The 25,721-nt window shown below is 41.4% G+C and overlaps 1 long non-coding RNA gene across 1 annotated transcript; it reads right to left on the bottom strand.

Annotated features, from left to right (window-relative positions):
- Nucleotides 1–773: 773 nt before the first annotated feature.
- On the bottom strand, nucleotides 774–23,186 carry LOC132248400 (uncharacterized). Its single transcript, XR_009459581.1, has 3 exons — nucleotides 23,015–23,186; nucleotides 2,675–2,795; nucleotides 774–1,165 (listed from the first exon to the last, which is right to left on the bottom strand). It is a non-coding gene; the product is annotated as an uncharacterized LOC132248400 (long non-coding RNA).
- Nucleotides 23,187–25,721: the final 2,535 nt, after the last annotated feature.

The following is a 25,721-nucleotide window of genomic DNA, read 5'->3' as shown; positions in this document are numbered from 1 at the left end:
ATTTCAGCTTTTCCTCATAAGTCTCGCTTCCCAGATCCCTAATCATTTTTGTTGCTCTGCACTGGACTCTTTCCAAACTGTCCACATCCTTCTTGAAGTTCAAGGGCCAAACCTGGACATAATACTCCATGTCATTAGACTGTATAATCCGACCTGCAGAGCCAGCCCCAAGACCCTATTATAAATTCCTTGTGGGAATGATCTTTCTAATACTCTGTCAATTGCAAGTGTTGTCAAGAATGATTTCACACTGGTCCTTCAGAGTCCACAGGTTACTGACCCACCCCTGCAGTCTTTGCTGAAACAAATTTCCCACAAAAGATTTTTAAGTAGGACAGCCTGCAAATGAAATCTGAACTTTCAAACTCAAAAGATTCAATGAAATGGTATTTTCCCCCTGGAAAATTCAAGGTTTTTAAACCCTAATTGGACCTTTAGTTGTTATCACATGAATGACACATTTTTAGTAATGCATATATCTATGTACAAGGTCAAATTACCTTTCTTAATTACTTGCAATTAAATTTCTCTGCCATGGGCTGCAACTGTGTTTTTTTGGTTTTTGACTTTTTTAAATTCTAAGATGAGCGGCATGGGTGTGCTTTGCATTTTGCTTGTAATTGCAGCTGGTTTGTAATTACTGTCTGAGACCTAAATTATAAGAGCCTGAGGCCCCCTGAAAAGACATAATTAGCAAAAGAATATTGTACGTACATTTTATTTGCACATACAACCATCAATTAAATCATTAGCATCTAATCCTGTACCCAGGCTGAGGAATGTTGTGAGCATCACTAATTCCTGAAGCTACTAATGCTTGTTTTCATGAGAAAAATTACAAAGTTTATTGACTGTATTATGGTAAGTGCATTTCTCTTACGGAAATCAGGACTGAAGAGCCTTTTATCTCTTTCCTCAGTGAACAGGAAGCATAGTTCTCAGTTCTCACCAGACAAGCGAAATGGAATATGTATTTATTGATGGCAAGTACTGCAGAGATTAATTGTTCAGAGCCAAATCCTGACCTCTCTGCAACAGCCACTTAGACAGGTATTGCAAGAGGGTTCTCGCTGTACAGAGTGACAGCACTCATTCTGCAGCTAGTATTGCAGTCTCAGTCCTACAGTAATGTAGACCATGGCTCTGGCATTTCAGCTCCAAAGGCCTGTAATCAAAGAAGGATACAGCATGAGGTATGGAAGGGACCTCAGGTCATCTAGTCCAACCTGCTGCTCAAAGCAGGACTATCCAACTATATCATCCCAGCCATGGCTTTGTCTAGCTGTGTCTTAAAAATCTCTAAGGACAGAGATTTCACTACGTCTCTGGGTAACCTGTTCCACTGCTTTACAACTAATGAGAGAGTTTTTCCTAATATCTTACCTAAACTCCCCTTGCTACAAATTGAGACCATTGCTCCTTGCTCTGTCATCTGTCACTACTGAGAACAATCTAGCTCCACTCTCTTTGTGACCACCCTTCAGATAGTTGAAGGCTGCTATTAAATCCTCCCTCGGTCTTCTCTTTTGCAGACTACACAAGCCCAGTTTCTTCAGCCTTTCCTCATCAATCAAGTTCCCCAGCCCTCTGACCATTTTTGTTGCCCTCCACTGGACTCTCTCCAATTTGTCCACTTTCTTTCTGCAGTGAAGAGCCCAAACTGGACACAATGGGCACCTATACACACGTATCAAGGCTGTTCTGATGTGCTGTAATTACAGCATGTCAGAGCAGTCTCGATTAATCAAGTCTGCTGGAGCACTCCAGCAGACTTCCATGTCAAGTGTATCAGTGTCCCCATGCTGAAAAATGGTGGCAGGGGATCTTTAACTAAAGCATGTTCAAGGAGCAAACTTACATTAAGAAAACAGCATGCCTAAAGCAAAACATGACTCTCCCACCCACCTCTTTCCTTTTCAGTAGCAGTGGACATTGCTCTCAGCAATTGATCATAATTGCACAATCTTGACAAACATTTTTGCCTAATAGTTCAATTAATACCAATAAAAACATTTCTGGAATGAAAACTTGCCATTGTTTACTGCAGTATTCTCAAGGCTTGTTTTTTATGTCAGGACTAATTTTGAGGGGTATTATATTTAGCTTATGGACTCACTACAATAGGTTGTTTACCCTAAAGAAATTGCTGTTATTAATATACTTTATCAACATACATTAGTTAATTTAATGGTGGAGGAGCTGTGAGGGGGCTATTTTTTGTAATAACAAAATGGAAATGGTCTGGGCAAGATTAATGAGATTAATAAATTGACTAGATTAATTCCCTATATAGTATAAAAATTAGTATAAATATTACAGCCAGGTGATCAGTTGGCTTGAAGCATCATAGCACCACTGAAGTCAATGGAGTGCTTAATTTACAGCTGATGATCTGGCACAGCCTCTTTATTGCTTATCCTTGTGTTCCACTGCAAATCTGATTCACTACTATACAGGAATTAACAAAGGACTGCTTTCCTCTCTTTGAAGGAAAGTAACTCTGCTGCCTTTTCCTGTCTCCCTCACATGTTCTCCATTGTCCACATAAATACTTGTGGATTGTGTTCATCAACTACAGACAGAAGTATTGCCATATGGTGAACAGAAATTTAGTCTAGACTTTAGGTATCGGACAAGGTGGCCCAGACCATGTTTTATTTCACAGGAAGAGTACCTCCTTGCCTCATATCAGCCATGGATGATTTTCTTCAATGGTCACAGTGCAAGGTAGGTTCAGCTAGTTATGCCAAGATAGCCTGCCTTAGATTTCATTCAGATTTTGGTAAAGGTCCAACCTGTAGCACAATGAAAATTCCATCACTCAACATACTAATAATAGATTCAACGAAAGGGGAATGGTAGCATTTTCTTCCTTAGTGCTGTCCGAAGTGTGCTCAAAATCTTTTCAGTTTCAACCATCACTGAGGAGAATACTAAAATAATCATTTTCATATTTTTATCCTGAAATCTCTCAGAGCATTTTCAAACCACACACTTAGCACCACTGAAAGGAACCTTACCCAGAGAGAAGTCATTAGGTCTAACAAGTAGAGCTCTTAGGATAAGGCAGATAATTTTAATAACTGCCATCAGTGCAGAGACAGGATACTTAGCCATATATTCTTGGGGACACCTTTAAATATTAACCAGAATCTTGCAATAAATCAGTATAATCTTGTAAATAAATCAGTGATAATCTTGTAAAGAAAAAATTAAAACTCAATTTAATTTTACTTTTTATTTGTGCAGTCATGCCCATCATAAAACCTTTAGCAGGTTTGGAATATAGTCATAGATACCAATTAGGAGCACAAGATTTCATAGATTTCATAGACATTAGGGCTGGAACGGACCTTGGAAGATCATCGAGTCCAGCCCTCTGCCCCAGGGGCAGGAAGTCAGGGTCAAAGGATCCCAGCAAGATAAGTGTCCAAACAGTTCTTAAAAGAGTCCAGAGTAGGTGCCTGCACCACCTCTGGAGGGAGTCTATCCCAGGCCTTGGATAACTAATGCAGTCAAACTAACTCCAATGTCCCTCACTCAAACAGAAACATTCAGTTCCATCCATATCAGCTGTGTCAAAAAAACCTAGTAACATATGCCTGTAAGACCAACACATCTGGGTTTTGCCAGAATGAAGGTGTAGTAGTTAGATGAATGAATAATCTTTAATGTATGCATAAATGCATCTTTGATCTCTGAAATTTCCTATCATGCTGCTTACCCAGAGCACCCCTCTGTGCAGTGATTTCTCTTTTGGAAATAAAAGTAAAATCCATATCCTTGGTGCTACAATTAAATGAAAAACACAGAGCATTCCCTAGAGAGTACTGAAGAATGTACTGTGTAGCCCATTTTTCTCTTCTAGCAGGAAATTCTTGCTTTATTCTTTCTGTTGCAGCTGCCATAGTACTAAGTGGGACAGGCAGGTAGGTTTTTTGGTCTATCTAAAGTTGAAGGCCTTCCCTAAAACTGGGGGGTTAATTCCTTTAGAAGCAATATCCTTGCCATTCATCTCTTCAGCTGAATTTCCTGGAAGGTAAATGCACTGGACATATATATTTTTTTCCACTAAAAAGTGATGGCTGGAAAATGATATTTAGAAGTTGCTTTTAGGAATTGCCTTGTAGGTAGAGTAGATATGCATTAGAACAATGGTCCAGGGAAACAGCAAGGGTTAATTGGTTTCACAAAGCCTGTTTGTGACCATTTCCTTCAAGACTCTTTTGTGTCTGGAACCAGCCAACAGACCAGAAAACTGAAGACATATACCACATTTTTCCCTGATAACCCATAACATAAAATAAGGTAGCTAGGTCACAGTGACCAGCTGCAGAGCCCTTGGGATTTCTGGTTTTGGTGGACAGACCAAACTAGGAGGCTGAGACATTCCCAAATTAAGACACTGCTAAATGACCAAATTAGAATGTGTGCATATGATGGGTTTTGGTAAACAAAGGATTATCCTGTGTGGCAGGGCACTGTTGGTGCCTGCCACTTTAAGGGCTAAGCCAAACAGCCAGCAGCTGCTTGATTATAGTGGCCATTTTAGAACTCTGGCTACCTATATAAACAGAGCAGTCCGCTCCCATTGGCACAGGAGTCCCCAGGAAATACCAGGCCAGTTACCACCCTGGTGAAAGGCGAGTTGGGGTGCCTTAACACCTAGCCCCCACAACACTGTATGTACAAGGGGGCCAGGCATGGCTACGGCCACCTGAGCCCAGAGAGAGTATAAGACCCAGCTGGGACCTTGCATGGCTACAGCCACCTGAGCCCCTACTGGCCCCATGGCCCCAGTTAGAGGGGACAGAGATGTGGAACCCCAATGAGGGGGAAACCAGATGGCTAGGAGCCCAGTATGTGTGTGTGAGTGTGTATAGAGTTGCCCCAGGAGGGGCCAGGGCAAGCTTGGCCCTGGTCAGGTAATTGGCTGGCCACTACACCAGTGAGGGTCACAGGAGAGGCCAAAAAGACAGTATGTCTGCCACCCAAAGTGTGCACTAGGTAAAGCCTAGGCTGAAGGGGCCCGCTCCAAGAGGGAGCAAGGTGATACAAATTGTTAATGTGTGAAAGAGACCCTGTGAGAAGGAGTGGAGTGTGAGCGGCCCTAGTGAGAGGAGGGCAATATGAATATGTGCATGCCTGAAGCCTGACAACAAGGGCTAAGCTTGGTCCAGCTGTAGGCTGTAAGCATTATGTCACCTGTATGCCATCTGTGAGTTTTGGGCTGTGGTGTAGGGGAGGAAAAGAGCTGAAGATAGCACCACCTGGCATTGGGGGCAATAATGGGCAGCCTCCCACCTAATTAGAACCAATTAAGAAAGAACAAGGCATGACTGGCAAGGAGGCGGGCAGTTGGCCCAGAAACAGGAGGGCAGGCCAATGGCAGACCACCCAAGAAAGCTCCCTGTTACATGCTGATAAAACAGAACATGAACAGTGACTACCACAGGGAAACCAATCAACAGTACCCAGAAATGGAGTCAGAGGAGAAAAAGAATACAAAAGGAGGTATTTCAAAGCAGCAAAGGGCCCCTAAGGGGGAACGCAAAGCCACCATGGACAGAAAGAAAAAGAAAAAGTTATTAAAAAGCTTTGTTTGCTTATTTTTTACTACATGTATTAAGCATGTCTTTTCTTCAGTCATGAATAAATTTGGTACATGCAACTCATACTGTAGTTGTTTTCTTTTGAACTGTAGTGTCTTTTGCCACAGTTCAGTTAAAGGTACACATGTGCAACCAGTGTTATCAATCAAGACTGAGTGTCACTGCTATAAGTAGCCAAAGTTTTCTTTGCTCTACCAACTTGCTCAAAATAAGGAAATAAATGATGTAACCAGAAAAGATTTTTGTGACTCCACTAAATGATTCCCACTCTGTGCTCTTAGTTACAAGAAAACAGGAGATAAAGTAAAAAACAGACACAGAAAAACAACTCTAAAACCTTATAACTCTTAAATTTCAGAATGATTTCCCATGATGTCACCTTAGTCTGAGCTGTCAGTAGTATCACAAAGCTAAATGGTTTGTAAGTCTTTAACATGTATACGTTATTTTAAAAACTGAATGCATGCAAATTTATTTTAATTCAATCTTATGTGCTAAACTTCCTCCTAAGATCTGAGCAGGCATACCAGTGCATGCTCAATTACATATGATTTCAGTAATCAACCTAAAAATGTTTAGCTTAACTGCAGTGAAATGCTGTAATGTACCAAGACTTGTAACTTTTAATAGGTATAGAACCTTTATCCATTTGATATCTGTCAGTATATCATGGTATATTCAATTGCAAACTTTTCAGCATAATGCATTCACCAGCCAAACACAATAAATACAGCATATGACATTTAAAAGGAGTGTTGTATTGAATAGTTTTGATGCCATATGAAAAGAATCTCCTTGGAATGGTAAGGGGATATTCCTTGGAATGAGGAGCATTTCACAAATAGATGTTAACTGGAGACAAAATAATCTAGTCCTGAATAAACTGAATTAAAAATAATTGCAGATGTACTTGTTTTCATAAAGAAATGTTAACTTGTGATCTAAATCATACTCTTGCCCCATTGTCCTAAGTAGTTAGCTTTGCAAAAACTGAGTCTGGATAAGAACAAAGCAAAATAATAAATAGAAAATAAAAACAAAAAAAGTACATAAAATCCTCTTTCCCTAAATGCAGTAGAAGCCAATAATGCTGTTCCTTACACAGACACAGAAAATCCCCAGATTTCTGCTTCCTTTCAGGGACAAGACACAACCCCTTCCACCGGCTTTTTGTCCCTGGTACACAGAGCCTACAGTCAACATCCTAGTCCTCATGTTTGCATTAAGGAAAAGTTCTGTTAATTCATCTAATTTACTTATGCTATTGACATATGTCCTGATGCTTTAGATCCTAGCCCTCAGTAACTTCTACCACAGAAATGGATTTGGTTGCCCTTTCTGTTGAACCTGCTGGGTTTAACAAGCTCTGTGGTTGTCTTTGGATCCAACACTTCCCTGACAGCATCCTAAATCAAAATGAACTGCATATATATGCATTAGATAAGAACATGTATAAGGTCACATCTTAGTTCTTTTAGACCCCAGTCTCATCAGCTGCTGGATACATGGGTTACATGATTGTCTGGCGGGGGAGTGCCAAGAGGACCCTGGCAACCTCTGAGCAACAGCCTTTCCTGCCTTGCCCTACAGGCCCCAGTAGGGCTACAGGGCAAAAAAGCACTTTAAAATACTAAGGTAGGAAAGCCAGGTTGAACACATGGTTTTTAGATGCCTTGGGGAATGAGACTCCCCCCATCCCAGGGACCTAGGACTTTTAAAAACTGTGCATGCAGCTGGGCAGTCCCAGGTCTGTTTAAGAGACAGTCAGCTGCTTGTTGGATCTGGTTCCAAACAGCCCAAGGTCTCAAACCAACCCCAGGTCTCTAATCAGACTGGAGGCTATCCAGGGCAGGGTCCAACAATCACCTGATTGTTGGCCTGGCTCTGAAAGCCCTCAGCCTGGAGCCCACTCATGTCTGGGACAGAGCAGCCCCCTGTTGATCTGCAGGATTAGAATGGGGACAGCTCTGCAGTGATGCAATTGGGATTGGAGGAATTTTACGCCATACTCCAAACACTAATACTTCTTGCCATGCATGTCTGTCATGATGGGATGGGGCACAACATTCCTCCAATTCCAATTGCACCATTGTTTTAACATCTGCCAGGGGACTTAGGGCAGCAAGCAGAAACTTCTCTCTGCCTGGGATCCACAAGTTCAAACCCATCTCTGCAGAATGGTACTATTGCCTTTCTTTCAAGGAACTAATAGAAGTGATCTCTTTTCTTTTAAGACAACGGCGCAAGTAATTAGAGTGCTTGCCTGGGAAGTAGGAGGCCAAGGTTGAATTTAAACTTGGATGTGGGAGTTCAAATGTACATTTCCTACCTTCAAGGAGAGTGGCATAACTACCCAGCTATTATCTATTCTAGGTGGGAAAGAAACTCCATTTCTACTACTGAAGCGTTCAGGGGAAACTGGTTAGGGCACTCAAACCACTATCTGCTTCCATGCATGTTTTTGTCTTTGACATGCATCAGATATTGGATAGCATACAGACACAGTATTGGGAGCACTTAATAGAACCCAGGTCTTCCCTTTTCCAGGTGAGTGCATGAACCACTCCTTTACAGACATGTTCCACCTTGTGCTCTCTAACTCAATGATTCTTGAGTTTTTATGCACAGTGGGACAGCTTCAGTGGGATAGTGTATAAAAAGAGGAACACCAACAATACTTCCTCTTCTGCCATCATTTCAAAAAAAAGCAGTGGCCACAACTGCATTTTGTGCAGAACTTACTCCTGTCAGTGTGTTATACACACTCTGAGAGCAGCTGCTAGATTAAGACCCTCCAGGGAGTTACATAGAGGAATGACTAACTTCTGGATCCCAGCCATGTTTAGGCATGAGCTAGGTCCTGAGTTGTTCAGCTCTATCAAGATTGGGCAGTTCTGACCATGGACAGACGTGCAACTCCAGACCTCTGGGGAACTTCAAAGTGAAAAGGGAGGCTGCTTATGGAGTTCAGAAGTCTCCGGTGCAAGGCAGCAGCTGAGCAGGATTTTCAAGATCACAATTTTGGACTTAAGGCAGAATTAGATGCCCAAATTCTACTTAGGCAGCAAGTCCATTTTTTAATCTGCCCTTTGTAATAACTTTTGAAATAGGATCTACTTGGTCATACCTCATCACCCAAACTCCATGCAGAGGCCTGGTTTACCTACTTGTATCTTATTGCAGTATCAGGCCTAAGGGTGCCTATACACATGCTTCAATGTATTACAATTAGAACATGTCAGAGCAGACTCGATTAACTGAGTCTGCTGGAGCATGCCAGCTAAATTAGTTGGTTTAATAAAAAAATATCGGATTTACCCAAAGAACCTTCCTTGTCTGCCTATGTTCTTAGGCCAACACGGCTACAAGTATACTCCCCCAAGCACTGCTTAGGAAATGCAAAATGCTATGACTGCCATCCCATTCCCAGCTCCCCCAGCTTCATTTCAGGCAACAGATGGTTACATATTACATAATCCAGTCTAATATTTAGTCTCTTTTTGACTTGTAAACCTTTGTTACTGCTTCCCCTAATTCAGTGTACAATCTCTGTCAGACATTTGTTTTTTCCCGTCAGAGCTGTGAGAGTGAAGGGTACAATCCATGGTTTTGCATATAGCCTAGCACATGAAAGCATTAGTACAGTCCCTCAGTGACTCATTAAGACATTTTACAGTCAAGTTGGAGCGCACATTTTATGCAAATTATGTTTACATATTACTCCCCTCAAAAGAAAAGAACAAATATTCTCTTAAAACAACGTATTGCTATTCCTTCAAAGGAAAATCTTTGTATCCTACTCGACCTATTTAAAAAAACAACAAAAAAAACACACTTTTGTGACCTAGACCTGCATGCACTGAAATTATCAGAAGCTCTGCTGTAAACTTCAGTGGGAACTGAAATAGTTCTTGGTTTTTGCTTAAAAACAGGTAATGTCCCAACAAGTGACTTAATATTCAGCACATCTGTGCCTAGATTTTTTATAAATGACACAGGTGATGGTGAATGAAAAAAGAAGATAAAAACTGACAATTACAGCTGACTCCATTGCTTCCTTTTCATTTTTGTTTCAGAATTTATCAAAATAAAACTTCATTTCAACACAAGTTTGGCATTATTAACTTGGTAGCATCCCAGCCATCTTCTCTGAATGGTTTATTACCTCAGTGAAGACTATGAAAGGAGTGACTACATGGTGGCAACAAGAACATTTTAATAGCTTCTGTCAGACTTCTGGTAAGCCAGCCAGAGGCAATTCCTGTTGTCGCACATTTTTAACAGTTTAACATTTATATTCTCCATTACTGTCTAAACCCATCAGAATAAGGAATGACAGTGCTGAACAACAGACAAATTGATAATGCACCCAAGGGGCTTATCACTCATGGGCTAACAAATTTGACTTATCTAGTGAATTGATGATAATTGTGTTATAATTATTGAACAATCATTCTGCAATTATTTCACTTGCCGTTTCACTATGGAGTGAAATTGCAATCATACCCAGAATATATTACAGAAATACTTACTGGTTCAGTATATCGTAACACAAAAATTTTGACAAATAGGTAATAAATCTTCAAATTGTAATTAATGTTCTAATCAAGCTCCCACTTCAGTGAGAGCAGGACTGAGACAACACTCAAAGCCAAAACCAAAGCCAGAAGCTGTGGACACAGCTAAAAACTATTCACATTTTTGTTTTGTTTTTATTGGTGTGTGGTTTTTGTTTTGTTTTGTTTTACCTGTAATGCTCTCAGAGCCACTTGGTCTCTTTTTTAACCCCCTTTATCTCTCTGATTTCTAAAGCCTCTAAGTAAAGCTAGGCAGGACTTTCCCCATCAGAATGATTTTTCAATAGAAAATTTACTTTCTTCAAAAACCTAACTATTCCAAAGGAAAATTTCAATTGTTCTAGAAAAGTTTATTTTTTCCAGTCAAATACTGTTCCCAGTCCTGCTGCTTCCCCATATCTCAGCAGCCAGCACTGCTAGGATCCCTGGGTCTTTGGCAGGTAGTTATGGAACCAGGGCAACCGAAGTGTCTGGGCTCTATGGCTCCACTACAGCCCCCAGATGGGCATCATGGGAGCCAGAAGTCCCAGCAACATATTTCATTTTAGGAATACTGAAATATGTTTCCAAAACAAAATAGCATTGGTTTATTTTTGCAAAACTGAGTTTCCAAAAGTTCCATTTTTTCATAGAATTGATATTGTATTGCCTACTATGTTCTCACCCTAAGCAACTAGGAGACACAGTAAACTAAATGTTTATAAAAATAGGTCTCTCTATATCTGATTGTACCTATTCTGCATATACATGTATTGAACCAGAGGGTGCATTGAGGGAGGAAAAGCAAATGAAAATAGTGCTGAATTTTTATTAAAGGAGATGCTGTTTCATGTTCCTCTTGGGACAGAGGCATTAGATGTTATGCAGCGGGTCAGTGCACTTGACCCCTATAGGATCCTAGGGCTCACACTAAATCCAGGCTCCAACCCAGTAGATTTCTAAGACCCACATGTTATGCTTGTCCTCCTGCCTTGCCCATGGCCCCCTGTCAGTCGTCTGTCTGTCTACTCATGAAAGAATGAAATACTTAATAAAAATTACCTGCGTCCTGCCACTAACATGTTACAAGTCAGCTTGGTGGCATATGGAACAGATACGTTTTTATACCATGTTCTGAAGCTCATAAAACTCATACTTCAAGGAACCAACAGAAAGACCTTGTTCTTAGTTCTCAATACTGAAATTAGTGGGAGCCTTGGCACTGTCTTATATAATTTGGTTGGGCCTACAGGCAGTTCCTAGGGGTAAGTCTTCAGAGTTGCACCTGATGAATCAGCAGCAAGAGTGACGGAGCCAATCATAATTGCCCCAAAAAAAGATACAGGCAAAGCAGGAAATAGCTGGGTTCCAGATCATATAGGGTCTCATAGTTTTAGATAAAGACTCAGTGTAAGAAAAGCACAGCGTGCTAACTTTATGTGCTTAAAATGAATAGAACCAGTAGCATAACTAAGGCAGGGCAACTGGAGCAGATACCTAAGGCACTGCCTTGGAGCAGGGATGGAAAAATAAAAGTTGCTGTCAGAGCTGCACAATTACAATGGCAGCCAGCAGCTACTTGATGTCACCACTACTCCCATATGTCCTGCTGCCCAGGGTGCCTGTCCTACTGCCTTCTTATGCCTTTTGAGGACTCAGCCACCCTTATACATAGACACTAAACACAAACCACTTAAAAATCCTAAATTCTGGATTTAGAAAAATGACTTCTGACTTTAGGTACCCAGTTCAAGACATGTTAAGGAGGACTGATCTGCCAAAAATGCTGAGATTGTGCAATCAGGCCCTGCCTTTCAGGCTCAAAAATGTGGGCACCTTAGTCAACAAAAAAACTCTTAAAAAATGTTACTGTAACTAAGGTTTGTGGGGCCAAATTCTTTCCCTTTGAAAGCCAGATCAAGGCATAAAATGTTCAAGGATGTCTCCATTGGACAAGATCATCAGAAATGATTTGATATATTTCCACGCTCTTCAAGATAAAACTATAACAGAAGGGAGTGTTGGCTTTCTGCTATACACTACAGTAAACATGGTCATAGTTTAATCCATATATTTATTTTTAGCTGGTTCTTTGCTGGTATGATGCGGGGTTTTATTACAATGTGCCTCCTTCTGGCTTTCAACTATAGAATGGGTTTCCTACTTATTTTTTTATCTCTAGTAGCACTGACACTCTATCTAACTATGAGTAGCATTATCAGAGGAATAATCAATGTCTGCTGAAACTCCTGGGACCCAGACAGATAAATCCTAAATAGCATTACTCAGAGACTCTTGCCCATAGTTTAGAATAAATGCTTGCCTTTGGAAATAGAGCGTATATCTTGTAAATCTTGCCTGTGATTCTCCGTCATGTGGAGAGAACTTTATTTTAAGCAATGAATCAGAAAGTGAAAGACCAGAGAGCTGGAAGAGAGGGGGGAAAAAAGAGTAATGATGAAAAAAAGCGAGCATTAGAATTAAAGGCAATCATGTAGAAAAATCCCTGACAACTCTAGTAGGCTGTGGGAGACAAGATCTACAGGTACAAAAACAGAAAGAAATAAAAGCAAAGCCTTTGTAAAGATCAGTGGAAATGAAAGGAGGGAACTGGAGTTAGATATATGCACTAAGCCTTACCTGTTATTTCAGGATGGCAAAGTCAAGCTACTCTTTGAAAACAGACTATGAATAATGTTCTATGCAACACTGCTTAGGTAGTCATGATTCCTGACCTGTTTGACTCTAGAGATAAGCCTAAATCAAAATCTCTCCAATCTGTTTTCCCTCATGGAGAGAAAATTTGTGACCTCCAAGCATCAGAAACAACCACAATAAAGTAAAGAGTCAGAGGTTTTATTCCTCCTAAAATCTATCACAGCTGATTAATTATTCTTGTGTTTAAGTGCAGTGCATTGAAGCATGTGTGCATGTATGAGGAGTCCTAACATTCTTGCAATCACTAGGAACATGATTTCTTCTTATAGAAAGCAGCATGCATTAGCAATAAAACAAAACTCTATATGCGGAAGGGATATAAAGAGTGCAAGTAGTATTACCAAATCCTTGTTTGTGCCAATTATGTCTTACTCTGGAAGGGGTGTGAGAGGGGAAGGAGGCCAACACCACCATAGGGGAAGGTTTGGAAATGCATTCCAAACCTCTAGGCTAGAGACAGAAGTTGCACATAAACTGGTATACGTGATTAGAAACCAGTTCGAATCTGTAACACAACAGAAGTTCCGTGCGCATAATCCACTTTTAAAATGACTGAAACCAGTTTAAGATAAATCTGGATGGATGTGATATCAGATTTAACTGATTTAGGTTAAATCAGTTTATTGAACTTCTGTCCCAGGTCCCCTCCAGATTCAAGTCAACTCACAGTCCCCTAGCATCCCGGGATACTTTTCACCTGCCTTGCACATCCCCCCTCACAGGGTGGGCAGGATAGCCTTGGCCCAAGCTGACTGCTTCAGCTGAGCAGAGAGGTGTGATCTAGTGCCCCCTGGCTTCTGCCCTGGACAACTACAGGCATGTGGCTGCATTGCCAGAATCAAAAGTGAATGTCTGTTCACTTGCTTATCAGTTCAATCTATGCAGGTTAGACTAACCTGTGAAGATTGAATCAATTCAGCCTCAGGCTTTTTGACTGTCTGTATGTAGCCCTACACAGTTCTGAGGCATATCTAGAAACATCATCCTAAGTATCCTGGTGAATGCTCACCTCTACTTATTGCATCCTCCTCCACCCACTTTGAAGCCCAGATACAAGAAAACTAAAAGGAATTTAGGTTTGTCAAAAATGCATGCAATAAAAAGAACAACAATAAATATTTTCCTATGATCTCCTCAGAAGCCAAGTGCAGACCCTGAAAAGACAAAGTCAGGACCAAGGGCAGGGAGTATCAGTAAATATAGTGCTGTAAAAGGGTTTCTACCATACTGCACTGAATGCAGAGAAACAAACAATTTACCAGTAATATCATTCTTCTAGCAGTAATTGACACCTTGTGGAAACTGCTGCAACGAAATCCCTTTACAAGCCAATAAGTTCTATATTTCCCTCCCCGCACCCCATTTGTTTTTGTTTATTTTGCTGAGGGATTTTGCATGGAAATTAGATTTTGCTTCTTAGGAATTCATTTATTCCCACTGTGGCTGCTGCTGCTGTCCTACCTCCAGTCATAATCCTCTACTTGTTACACTTCATTTCTGCATCAGTGGATTATACTGGGTGGCAACAATAAAACAGGAACAGAGTAAGGTTTAAATTAAGATTCTTTTTTCAGGCTGGCATCCAGATACTGTTTCACATCTGTATTCCTTCCCCAAAAGTTTTCTAGTGCACCTAACATCATCTGGTCTACTATAATCTGAAGTGGGTTTTTTAAGTCAGTTACTGCCAATCATAGAAATTGCTTGACCATTTTATGATGTGGACAAAACCAAATAAAAAGGAAAATGAAATGAGGGTTTGTGTGGCGTGGAGGAGATATTTATATTAAATTTCTCTCTTGCCCTGTTACTCCTCTTTTGTAATCTCCATCTCTTTCCAATGATCGCTACTTTTTATTCCCATGTCTTACTGACTAAGGGTGATTCAGTTCAAACCACAGTATGAAATGATGAAAAACTTAAGCTAGAAAAGCAAGGCACTTTCTACTGGTGAGAATTTTCAACCTGTGAAACAATCACACAAGGGAAGTCACAAAATGTCCGTTGGTGGACAGACTTAACAGTAGACAGGACAAAGCACTATGTAAGAGTCCCCAATATTGTGTTTAAAAAAACTCTCCAAAAATAATTCAAAAACAATATTTTGAGGGCATATGTCGTACTTCCCAGGATACACAGTGTGCTATGACTTGTCACTGACATGCATTTGGGATGATTCGCATGGTACACTTCTGGTTTCATTTAGAAGGCTGTGGTGTTATGAAAATGCTGAGTTTAGCTGTGAGGAGTCAGATTATCAGCACCTCTATGGAGACAAGCTGCAGGACTGAGACCTTGAAAGACTATTATTGTTGATATTAAAGTGACTCAATCATTGCAACACAATGGATACAGGCTGTTAAATAGATGCATTTGATTCTTTAAATAAATGTAAGGCCAAATGCATGTTATTATTGCATTTTGCTTTCCTTTATATCATACAAGATATTATGACAGACTTCAATCTAAATAAATAAATACATTTATCTGACAGAGACTTAGATCACTTCTGAGAGCCTGAAACATACTTAATAAGTACCACTAAGTAATCAAACTAGGTAAATAACCTAACAATTAACAATAATAAAAAACAAATAAAGTATCAATGCAGTTCATTATTTTTGCCACTATTTAGAATCTGTAAATGTACCATCTTGAACCAAATACCCTTGATAACTTTAAGACTCCGAAATAGCAGTAAAATGTACCTAGGCTATAGGCCAAGCCATACAAAAACACACAGGGAATGAATGCTGTCAAAATCAGCACTGTATTGTAGTGACAACGTCATTTTTCTTTTTAATTTCTGTTCCCTGTGAGTTTGGTCTGTGAGCAAAGGCAGGTTACACTCTTACTCAAGAGTCGCTTGTAAATAGAAATGTGTCTGGTTGCCACGCACATCTGCGGTGGATTGCCTGGCATTTCTGATGCTACAACTGCCACCCAGTCAACCAATTAACAGAGTGAATCCCTACATTGACCTTGCCTTGCAGGCCATACTGGCCCAGCACTGTGAGCTTGCACTTGTGATTACATGGAAAAGGTAGCATAAGAGACAGTCACCTATGCTGGTAAAAGCGGTCCTGAAGCTTGCAATAGGGCTCAGTCCTTCACCCACTCACTTGCACCAGAGTGGCCAGCTGGGGACACCTGACCCTCCAGTTCTGCCATATAAAACCCTGCCCCAGAACAGGAAGTGTCTGGGCAGCAGGACTCAACCTGATCCCAGACTGCCTTGCTGTTCCCTCCAGCTTGTGCTCTGAGTTGGCTCCCTACTTGATCTCCTGGCTTCTTAACATGGCTTACTCCCTGAATCCACTCCTTGCGTGGTCCCCCTCCCCCAGCTTCCTCACTTGACTTATTCCTAAACCTGGTTCTTGGATTGACCTCCTGCCTTCCTAACCCAGGTTGTCCCTGAAATCTGCTCATCCCTCTTGTCCCTGGTTGGCACCTCAATCCCCAAGTGGCCCCACACCTCACTGCCCACAACCCAGCATGATAGAGGGTTGCCACAGTGGTATATAAAGAGGTTTCCCCTTGCACACAGTTGAACACTGTCAACCAAACTTGAGCTTATGTTCATTTTCAGTGTTGGCGGGGGCACTGGGCTGCCATTTACCATTTGCAGACACGGGTTGAGTCCTTTATGCATTGTTCCTCAACCTGTTGTACAAAACCCTTGTCAGCAGTAGCAATAGCATACAGATTATTAGTAACTATATTAAACTACATAGCTACTCAATAATGTGTACAGTAAAAAGAGCATATTATAGCAATACTAGTACCTCCTTCAGTGCAAGCTGCTTTCCACTAGCAATGCAACACACCACCATCTGTCTTTACTGAATATGAGTGCTAGCCTGAGAGTTTAAGGGATTTTTCTACATTTTTTCCCACAGCAAAGGCACAGAAAATATTTGAATTTTATTTTTTCAACATGTATTCAGAAACTGAATGAGGCAACAGTGTATACTGTAAAATCATTGTGGTGTCAAAACTGTTTTAAATATCTCCTACATGGTACTTTCAGAAGGTGTGATCATTATAAAGCTATTTTGTAAACATTCAGCATTTTCCATTCTGCTCTGTAGCAAACCAGCTGGACCACAATCTTTTAAGCATATTCTACTTCTTTGAACAATTATAGTGTAAATGTTTCTTCTCTCCTGTCAGCAAAGAGCAAACAAGAGTCTGCCATACCACATTTCAGTACTACTGAGGAATGATTTCAGATATGTTTAAATGAATTAAAAGATTAACTGAATAACACTATGAGATACTGGTAGTTGTTGACTATCAAAATCTTATGGGTAGCACTTACCTTTCTAACTTACCCTGTTCCCACTAAATCAGTAGTTTATAGCAGTTTGCCACCTCTGAAACTAGGCCACAAGTCCTTTGTTTGCAGTTTTTGTGGTCAGCATCACACTGACATTAATCAAATGGTTTCAATATCTTATTTTATAGCCAGTACCCTAACATGTAAAAGCAAGTACAGCAAAGGGTGGAGGCCTGACCATCCATAATATCAAATGCATGAATGCAAGTTATGATTATGGAGGACTCTGCTATAAAGCAGATGATGTTTCAAAACCAACAAGCTGAGATCTCAGCTTTGAATACTCCAAAAAACCTTCCTTAACTGAGCAAGTATTGGAAGACTAGGAGTTCATTGTCTATATACAACTCTTTTGTACTTTGGGACAAATTATAGAGCACTTTGTAAAACTTCAACCATATAAGACCTCAGTGTAGTTCTTTACCTACAATAATCACTTCTTATTTTTAGAACAGGAAACACATTTATACCATCTAATGCCTCCTTTTAGACTGGCAGTTCTATGGACTCTCATTATGCTTCTGTATAGCACTTGATACAATAGGGTCCAACTGGGCCATGGAATTTAGGTGCTACTGCAACATATATTTTAAATAAATACTGCTACCTTCTGATTTCAGAAACTACAGAATCATTATACCTAATCTGTATGGTATATATACTCTGTATACACAACAGGTACATGAGACAATGAAGCTTATTATTATTATTATTATTATATGTAAAACATGCCACTGACAAGTATTCAGAAAAGCATTAAAATAAGTGTTCTTCAAACTAATAACTTCATGTATATCCAACTGTGTGGCATCTACTTCACTTTTCAGGTTCCCAAAATGTATAAGCTCATAATTGTAATATATGTGTAGATAAAAAATACAGACCAAGCTGTTTATATGGAAGAAAGAGCCACATAAATCAGCATGGAGGCAGGGTTTCTTACAATGAAGACATAATCCTGACTTCTGCTTACTTCACAGGACTAGCAGCACAGGAGACTGAAATCCCTTACAAAATTAGCAGGCAAAAAGGCAAGCAGAAGGAACCTTGTCAGGATGGACAGCTGTTTGAATTGTTCCTGTTAAAGCATTTGCTAATTTTCTTCTTTTTGCCATTTACAAATTGCCCATAAGAGCAAATAATTTTTTACAGATTTGTTCATTATGTGTTGAATATTTAGGGCTAACAAATTAGTCTGTAAACTGCTTGTGAGCAGCTCATTGTGGGAATTCATCTAAGAATCAAATATTTGCTGTTCAAGCTGTGTAACTGACTAGTAACCAAAGTGGCATAGTAGTTTGAGTGTCCCCTAAGCTCACTTACAGAAAACAGGAGGAATTCTGAAGCATATCTTCAACTAAGGTCTGTAAATGCTACTTCAGTAAAAATTACAGCACTAAAAATAGTTGTCATCACTAAGACATTTTCTGAGGGAGGTGAACACAGCACAATCAGGGGTTTTAGGGTTTGATTCAGCAAAGCATTTAAATGTACACTTAAACTGAAGATGGCAGTTAAACATTTTGCTGAACTTGGGTCTTAGTTAAGCAAAGTTTAAGCTGAAATCTTTGGTAAAGGAATTTATAAATACTGAGAAAAAATTTTAGAATGCATATTTTGGCATTTTAAAACCAAATTCATTATGGCTTTATTGACAAGCACTATAGCATTAAGCACTCAACAAACCAATTAGACAGTAAAAAAAAAGTTAACCTGCTACAAGCTTCAACAGGTGCCAACTACAACAGGAAAAAAAATCTGAGGGTGACTATTTATTCATGTAGCTTCACCCTCACTTTTCTTCCCATTGTAATTAGCATCACAGTCCTTCTCTGAGGGCTGTATCTTGAAGCAACTAGGCAAACTTGCATGTTCAAATGCTCTGCAAGCTACACTGGTAGGAGCTGTAATTCCTGCTGGGTTACTGAAGGCAGACAGGTCCAGGGCTAGAGACTCGATGAAAAACAGTTCACTGATCCTCCAGGTTCAGGAGAGGATGAATTTAAGCAATCATCAACAGTCTTGCCTTGTAAAAAAAAAAAATTAAAGTTATAGAAATACAGCAAAGCAGACAACAGTGTGCCGAAGAATAAGACCTTGTCTTGGCAGAAATGACAAATCTTGGTGAAAGCCATCAGGGACTGTGGGTTTCTGTTTAAGTAGCTTTCTGGAACTTTAGAACATGAACTGAAAAAACAGAAGTTGTTCAGGTGATGAAAGGAGTGGACCAAAACAGTCCTGAAGTCTTTTGAATTAAACAATGTTGATGGCCAGGGGTCAACAAAACAAATATTTAAAAATCATAACCAAGATAAATTATATTCAAGGAGCAAGCATCTCAAGGAACAAGAATTAATACTTAATGTTAATTCTTAATTCCAAAGCAGAAAAATTGCTTAGAGTGGGAGCCAATTAATAGCTAAGTACTCACAGTTGCAAAGCATTCTTCAGCTGCAGATGTCATAGCAGTTTGCAGAGGAAAGTAATTCCCATTTAGCAATAACAAAACAGACAGGTGAAATGAGGCTGCCCAAGATCACACAGCAAGTCACTTGCAGAGCTACGATATAGTCTTGATCTTCCAATTCTCTGTATAGTGTCCTGTCTTTAGGACACTTTTGCCTCTCTAAATTTCCTGCACTTATTATTTGCATAGCAGCTTTTTCAGGTTCCTCTCCATTCCTGCCAATATTCTGCTCTGGGTTGAGTTGGTGAAATCCCCATGATGTCAATGGGGCAACATGGACTGTAGATCAATGCGGTCAGTTTTTCCATTATTGGTCTTCATGCCCTACAAGCACTCTTCACAATGTCTCTGTCAACTTACATGAAAACTGCACACAAATGAGGTAATTATGCTTAGCCAAATCACCACAGCAAACTATAAGGGACTAAATTAATGTTTTGCCTAAAGCTGTCAGGAGTGCCATGTTTTCCCATTATTGCACAATTCACATGTTGTGTAGGGCAACAGAATAAAATAGAAAGCCATGAATTGCAAAAAGCCAGCTAAGAGCAAAAAACACAAGTATCTGTAGTGTATGCATCATGAAGGAACACAGGGTAAGGCTGCTACCTATCCAAACTATCAAATATTGGCTTTTAATTGTGCCTAATAATAGGAAAAATTTGAAGCATAAACAATTTTTTTAAAATAATGAAGCAAAGATTAGTTACCACGGAGACGTCATCAGTTGCCTTGGGGTTTAAGGGAAGACAATAAGCCTACAGGATAATTTTCAAACACTTTTGCTCCAACCTTTTAGAGTTTTAATAATGCAGTGATCTGCTGAAATAATTATTCTTGCTCTGCATTTTCCCAGCCAATATATTTTACTGCATGCTTAAAATTAAGTGATTATAGATTAAAACCTTTTCATTCAAATATTTTAAACTGAATTTATAAAAGGCAAGCCTTAAGCTTTTATTTCTTTATGGTAGATGCAAAAAAGCCAACTAGTTGTGACAGGAAACACTTCAATTCACTTGTGTTTCTCCATCCCTTTCTAATTTTGCACACATGCACATTTTTCTCTTTTATAAAGGCTGTCCCTGGAGGAAAAAAATGTTTCACAGCTTGATTCAGGTGTTATATGCAAAATTGTTCTCTGCTAATGTTCATTTGCAAATGATAATCCTCATTCAAAAGACAACAGAAGTGCCCGTTGTGTAAATGCGTTTGCAACTACAAAACCTAGTCCTTTTGTTCCTTTAAAATAAAAGACCTATCTGGAATTTATGAAATGTAATCAGGGCTAGAGACAGAAATTACACATTAACCAGTACAAGTGATCAGAAACCAATTCAAATCCGTAACGCAACAGACGTTCAGCGCACATAAACCTCTTTCAAAATAGAAAGGAAAAGGACAGAGGGAGAGGACACTGTTGAGAGAGGCAAAAAATGCATAGATTAGAAAACTAGAAATAAACATTTTGAGGGATATTGGAGTTAAGAGCTGCAGTCTGCCACCTGTGGCTAGGCTGTGAACCCCTTGCGACAGCTCTCATCTTCTACTTGCAAAAAGGCAGAACTAGCCCTAAGACTCACATCAACAACATGTAGTTAGGACTCACAGCTCATTTCTCTAAATCAGTGGTGCTTAACATCTCTTGCCCTGCAGGCCAGATGAATGGTGTGGTGTCAGTCCCTGAAACTGATCCAGCACAAGATCAATCTGCAGGCACAATTCAGCATGCTGGCACAACCATGTACAACACATGTGGCCATAGCACAGCTGTTCATGCTGGATCAATTGCAGAGAGACTGCACACTGGCACAATCTGGTGTGCAGGGCAATGTCATCTGGACCTCAAGGCTCCCTGAAGGTCCAGAAATTTAGCAGCAGAGGGGCAATGGCAATATTTACTGCTCTGGTTCTGGGGGCAATCAATGCTGCTACCTCTCCCCTGCCACCAAAATTCTGGAGCTTGTGGGGAGACCCACTGGTTGGATGACACGGCTCTGCAGGCCAAGGTTTGAGCATGACTGCTCAAAACAGATATCATTCCATAGCAACATCAAACTGATATGGGGACGATTTTTCAAACCTTGCTACTAAATGTGGCCTGATTTGCAGAGATGCCTTGCATTGTTCACTGATGTCAGTGGGATTTTTGAATGTGACAAACTTTTGAAAATCAGAAAACTATTGCTGAGGAGGTTTATTTACCATGGATTTAGAAGCCTAACTTTAAAGTTACGGACATACATTCAAAAAGCCCAAGGCTGAATTGATTCAGTCTTTGCAGGTTAGTCTAAACTGCAGAGATTAAGCTGAGAAACAACTGGACAGACACTTACTTTTGATTCAAGAAAGGGAGCCACATGCCTGTAGTGGCTCAGGCCAGAAGCTGGGCGATACTAGAGCACGGCTCTCTAGCACATAGCCAGCATGGGCTGTGTGTTCACTTCTGCTTCCTGCTGCCCCGAGGTCTCTGAGATTTGCAGTCCAGAATTATAGCAGCAAGACTCTGCAGGGCTGCTCATAACTAGGGACCCAAGTTTTCCATTTCCCATGGAAAAGCAGAGAAAACCATGGATTTCCTTTTTTTTTTCAATTGGAGAAAACGTGGATTTCCCCTTTTAGCAGAGAAATCCATGGATCTCCACTTTTGCAAAGAGTTCTTGCAGGCTGGCACAGCTCCACTGCATGTGAGGCCCCATTCCCCACCCCCCCGGCTGGGTGGCACGTATGTGGCCTGCATATGGCAGCTGCCACCGCACTGGTGCTGCTGCGCCCTGCGGCACTTGCCTGCCAGGCCATGCAGGTGGCCGTGGGGTGCTAGCTCAGGGTGCAGTGGCAGAGTTGCGATGGCAGCCTCCACGTACGAACCCCCCATCAGGATAGTTGGCATTTGTGTGGCCCGCAGAGTGGCACCCCTGCCCTCACCTTCTAACCCTGCTCCTGGGAGTGGGCACAGGGGCACACTCCCCCCCCCTTCTTGATCTACCACCCCAACACATTCTCTTTCCTCTGCCCTGCCTTGCCCCTTCCCCCACGCCACACACACTTACCTGCTGGCTTGGATGTCTGTGAGTCTGGGGGACCTTTAATTTTTATCATGGATTTTGGGTTTTTAAATCAAAGAATTTGCAATTTTTTAAATCAGAGAAAACCAGGATCCCTGCTCATCACCCTGCTCATTTCCCCTTTTTTAAATCAGAGAAAACACAGATTTTCCCTTTTAGAAAAGAAACCCATGGATTTTCCCCATTTGCAAAGAACTCTGCAGGCTGGCTGAGTTCCAGCTCCTTCCAGGAGGGAAAGGGTGGGGACACACACTTACTGGAGGCTGCTTCGGGCTCAATGTTCTTGCTTGAGGTAAGTGGGGCTTGAGGGGCAGGGAGGTTTGCAGCAGGTCAGTGCCCAGCTGGCTGCAAAACCCCCCCAGCTGGAGTGCCCAGCTGGGGAACACCCAAGCTGGGGCTGAGAGAGCAGGGAGACTGCAAACTCCAGCCCTCGGCCAGAGCACTTCAGGGGTTGCAAACCTCTCCTGCTCCTGGCTGGAGCCCAAGCTGGCTGGGGGCTGAGGGAGCAGAGAGGTTTGCAGCCAGCTGAGCACTCTGGCCAAGAGTGGGGGGGCATTGCAGCCCTAACCCTCCCCCAGGCCCTCCAGAGCACAGTGTGTGCAACTGGCATGGCAGGTCACAGCAGGACCATGCAGGAAAGCTGCCTGCTCCTGCTCCTGCAAAATCCAAGCTGCCCTGGCCATGCTTCCTCTGTGTTCACAGAGGCAGTGCAGGTTTGCGCCCTTAGCTGCTGCCCCCACCTGCAGGGGAAGCATGGCCAGGGCAACGTGGAGCTCACAGCAGCAGGCAGCTTTCGTGTGTGCCCCAGCTGTGCACTGCCACACCAGGTTGCACACACTGTGCTCTGGAGGGCCTGGGAGATGGCAGCAGGGTGGGAAGCAAGAGCCTGTAGCGTGCAACTGCCCTGCACCCACCCCCCACAGATTTGGGGGGTGCAGGTCCTCCCTGCTCCCCAGGAGTGCATGCTGCCATCGGGTGCCAGCCCTGCCTGAGCCCACAGCAGGTGGTGGGGGGAGCTGGCTCATGCTCCTGCTGCAGCAGCCACTGCCTTCTGTTAGGGGCAGGAGGCCACAGACCTGGCACCCTGGCCCCATAGCCCTGGCAGCTGGGGCCCACTCCGGCTAGGCTGGGGAGCTGGGGGGGTTGTAGGAGCCATTTAAAACCCCCAAAATCCATGGTTAAAATTATTAGAGAATTTGCAATTTATTTTATCATGGAAAAAACAAGATCCCTTCTTATCACTTCTTCCTGCTTTCAGGTGCCTCTGGGATTTGTAGTCCACAGGTCGCAACCAGCAGTAAGCTTCTAGCAGGGCAGAGCAGCTCTGTACTCAGGGATGGGGAAAGGAAGTTTAACCCCCCTCCCTGCCCCCAGACCCGAGCCAGGGTTTGCCTGGGGTGGCAGAGCAGTTCCTCTGCCTAACCCCAACCCCTCTTTGCTGGAGCAGAGAGTCCAGCCCAGCCCAGGGCTGAAAAGCATGCTGGGATTCTGAGGGACTGTATTTTAACTTGAACCAGGAAGGGGTCTGGGACAGAAGTTTCATAACTTATTTGGGTCAAACCTGTTTAAGTCTGATACTACATTCAACCAGGTTGATCTTAAACCAGTTTCCGCCATTTTGAAACTGGTTTATGTGCACTGAACTTCTGTTCTGTTACAGGTTTAAACCAGTTTCTGATCACTTAAGCCAGTTTATGTGTAACTTCCGTCCCTGGCCTAAATGCCTGGATCTGTGAAGTCTGATCTAGAAAAGCAGTGTGTTGCTTTTCCATGTTAGCTACATAAGCCCTGTGAAAGCAAACAGCAATATTTAATAATAGTGTAATATTTATGTCCCCATTTGTAAAAAGGTCATGGGAGCACTTAGGACAAATGTCTGTCATTTTTATTCATGTTAAGTAACACTTTGCTCCCTCAGAAGTTCCAGTGAAACAATTCATAGCAGAAGCTACTATTCAAAGGGAGTAAGAGTGACAGAATCCCATCCTTGCCTTGCCCTGTGATGTTTATAACAAATAAGGCTATAATAACTCCCTAAACATCTAACATACTTGTTAACAAGTTTATGAGTTATATTCTTCCCAGAAATGGATTGAGTGCCTGATTTTATACTTTTATGGACTTTCTAAAATTATTTGTCTGTGCAGTATCAGCATGCATAATGTCACACATTACTCCCACTTTGTATAAAGCACAAAACCACACAATGTATAAAAGTAGTATAAAATCAATGTACAAATGTACCTCCATCCATTTCCATTTCTGTACTGGAGACAGGTGAGATTTCTACCTGATGTGCACAGCAACCTGGAAAACAAGTGAAGAATGAGTTTAAGTGGGCTGATAAATGAAGCCATCTGTAACTTCTATTATGAATCAGAAAAATGTGAGATTAACTGTGAGCATCACTATACATTCTGAAAGCAGAACCATATTGAAGAAGAATGAACGAAGCAGATGTTTAACTGTGTAACAGTAAAATAACAGTGAAAAAAAAAAAAAGCAGAATGTAACATGTGTGGCAGTTACTCCAATACAAACTCCTCTGAAGTCATGCAAGGCATCTAAATGTCCTACTCTGCTTTGTTAAAAATAATGTACAATTAACTCACTTTATAAATACCTGTTAATGAGAAGTCACTCCAATTTCTGCTAGAAAGCAGTCAGTGAAATATATAATTGGGGTCCAAAACAGAAAATAGCAGTGACCATTAGGCCTGTGTGAAGTGGCTAGTATTTGCTTCAGATTTGGATTCAGCCAGTTCGGGAGACAGTGATTCTATTCAGTGATTTGAATCACTGTCCTGAATCAATTTGGTTGAATTTGATTCAGAGATTCGGCTGCTGCTGAATCAGTACAATTACATAGGCCCTATTCCCTGCCCGCTCTCAATGGCTGCCCCACCCACCCCAGCTCCCAGCTCTTTTTTTTCCCCCAAAGAGCTCCCACTTGCTGGCTGCTGC

The sequence above is a fragment of the Alligator mississippiensis genome, chromosome 2 (genome assembly GCF_030867095.1).
Source record: "Alligator mississippiensis isolate rAllMis1 chromosome 2, rAllMis1, whole genome shotgun sequence".
NCBI classification, from domain to species: Eukaryota; Metazoa; Chordata; order Crocodylia; family Alligatoridae; genus Alligator; species Alligator mississippiensis.
This window is presented reverse-complemented; position numbering and strand designations above follow the sequence as displayed.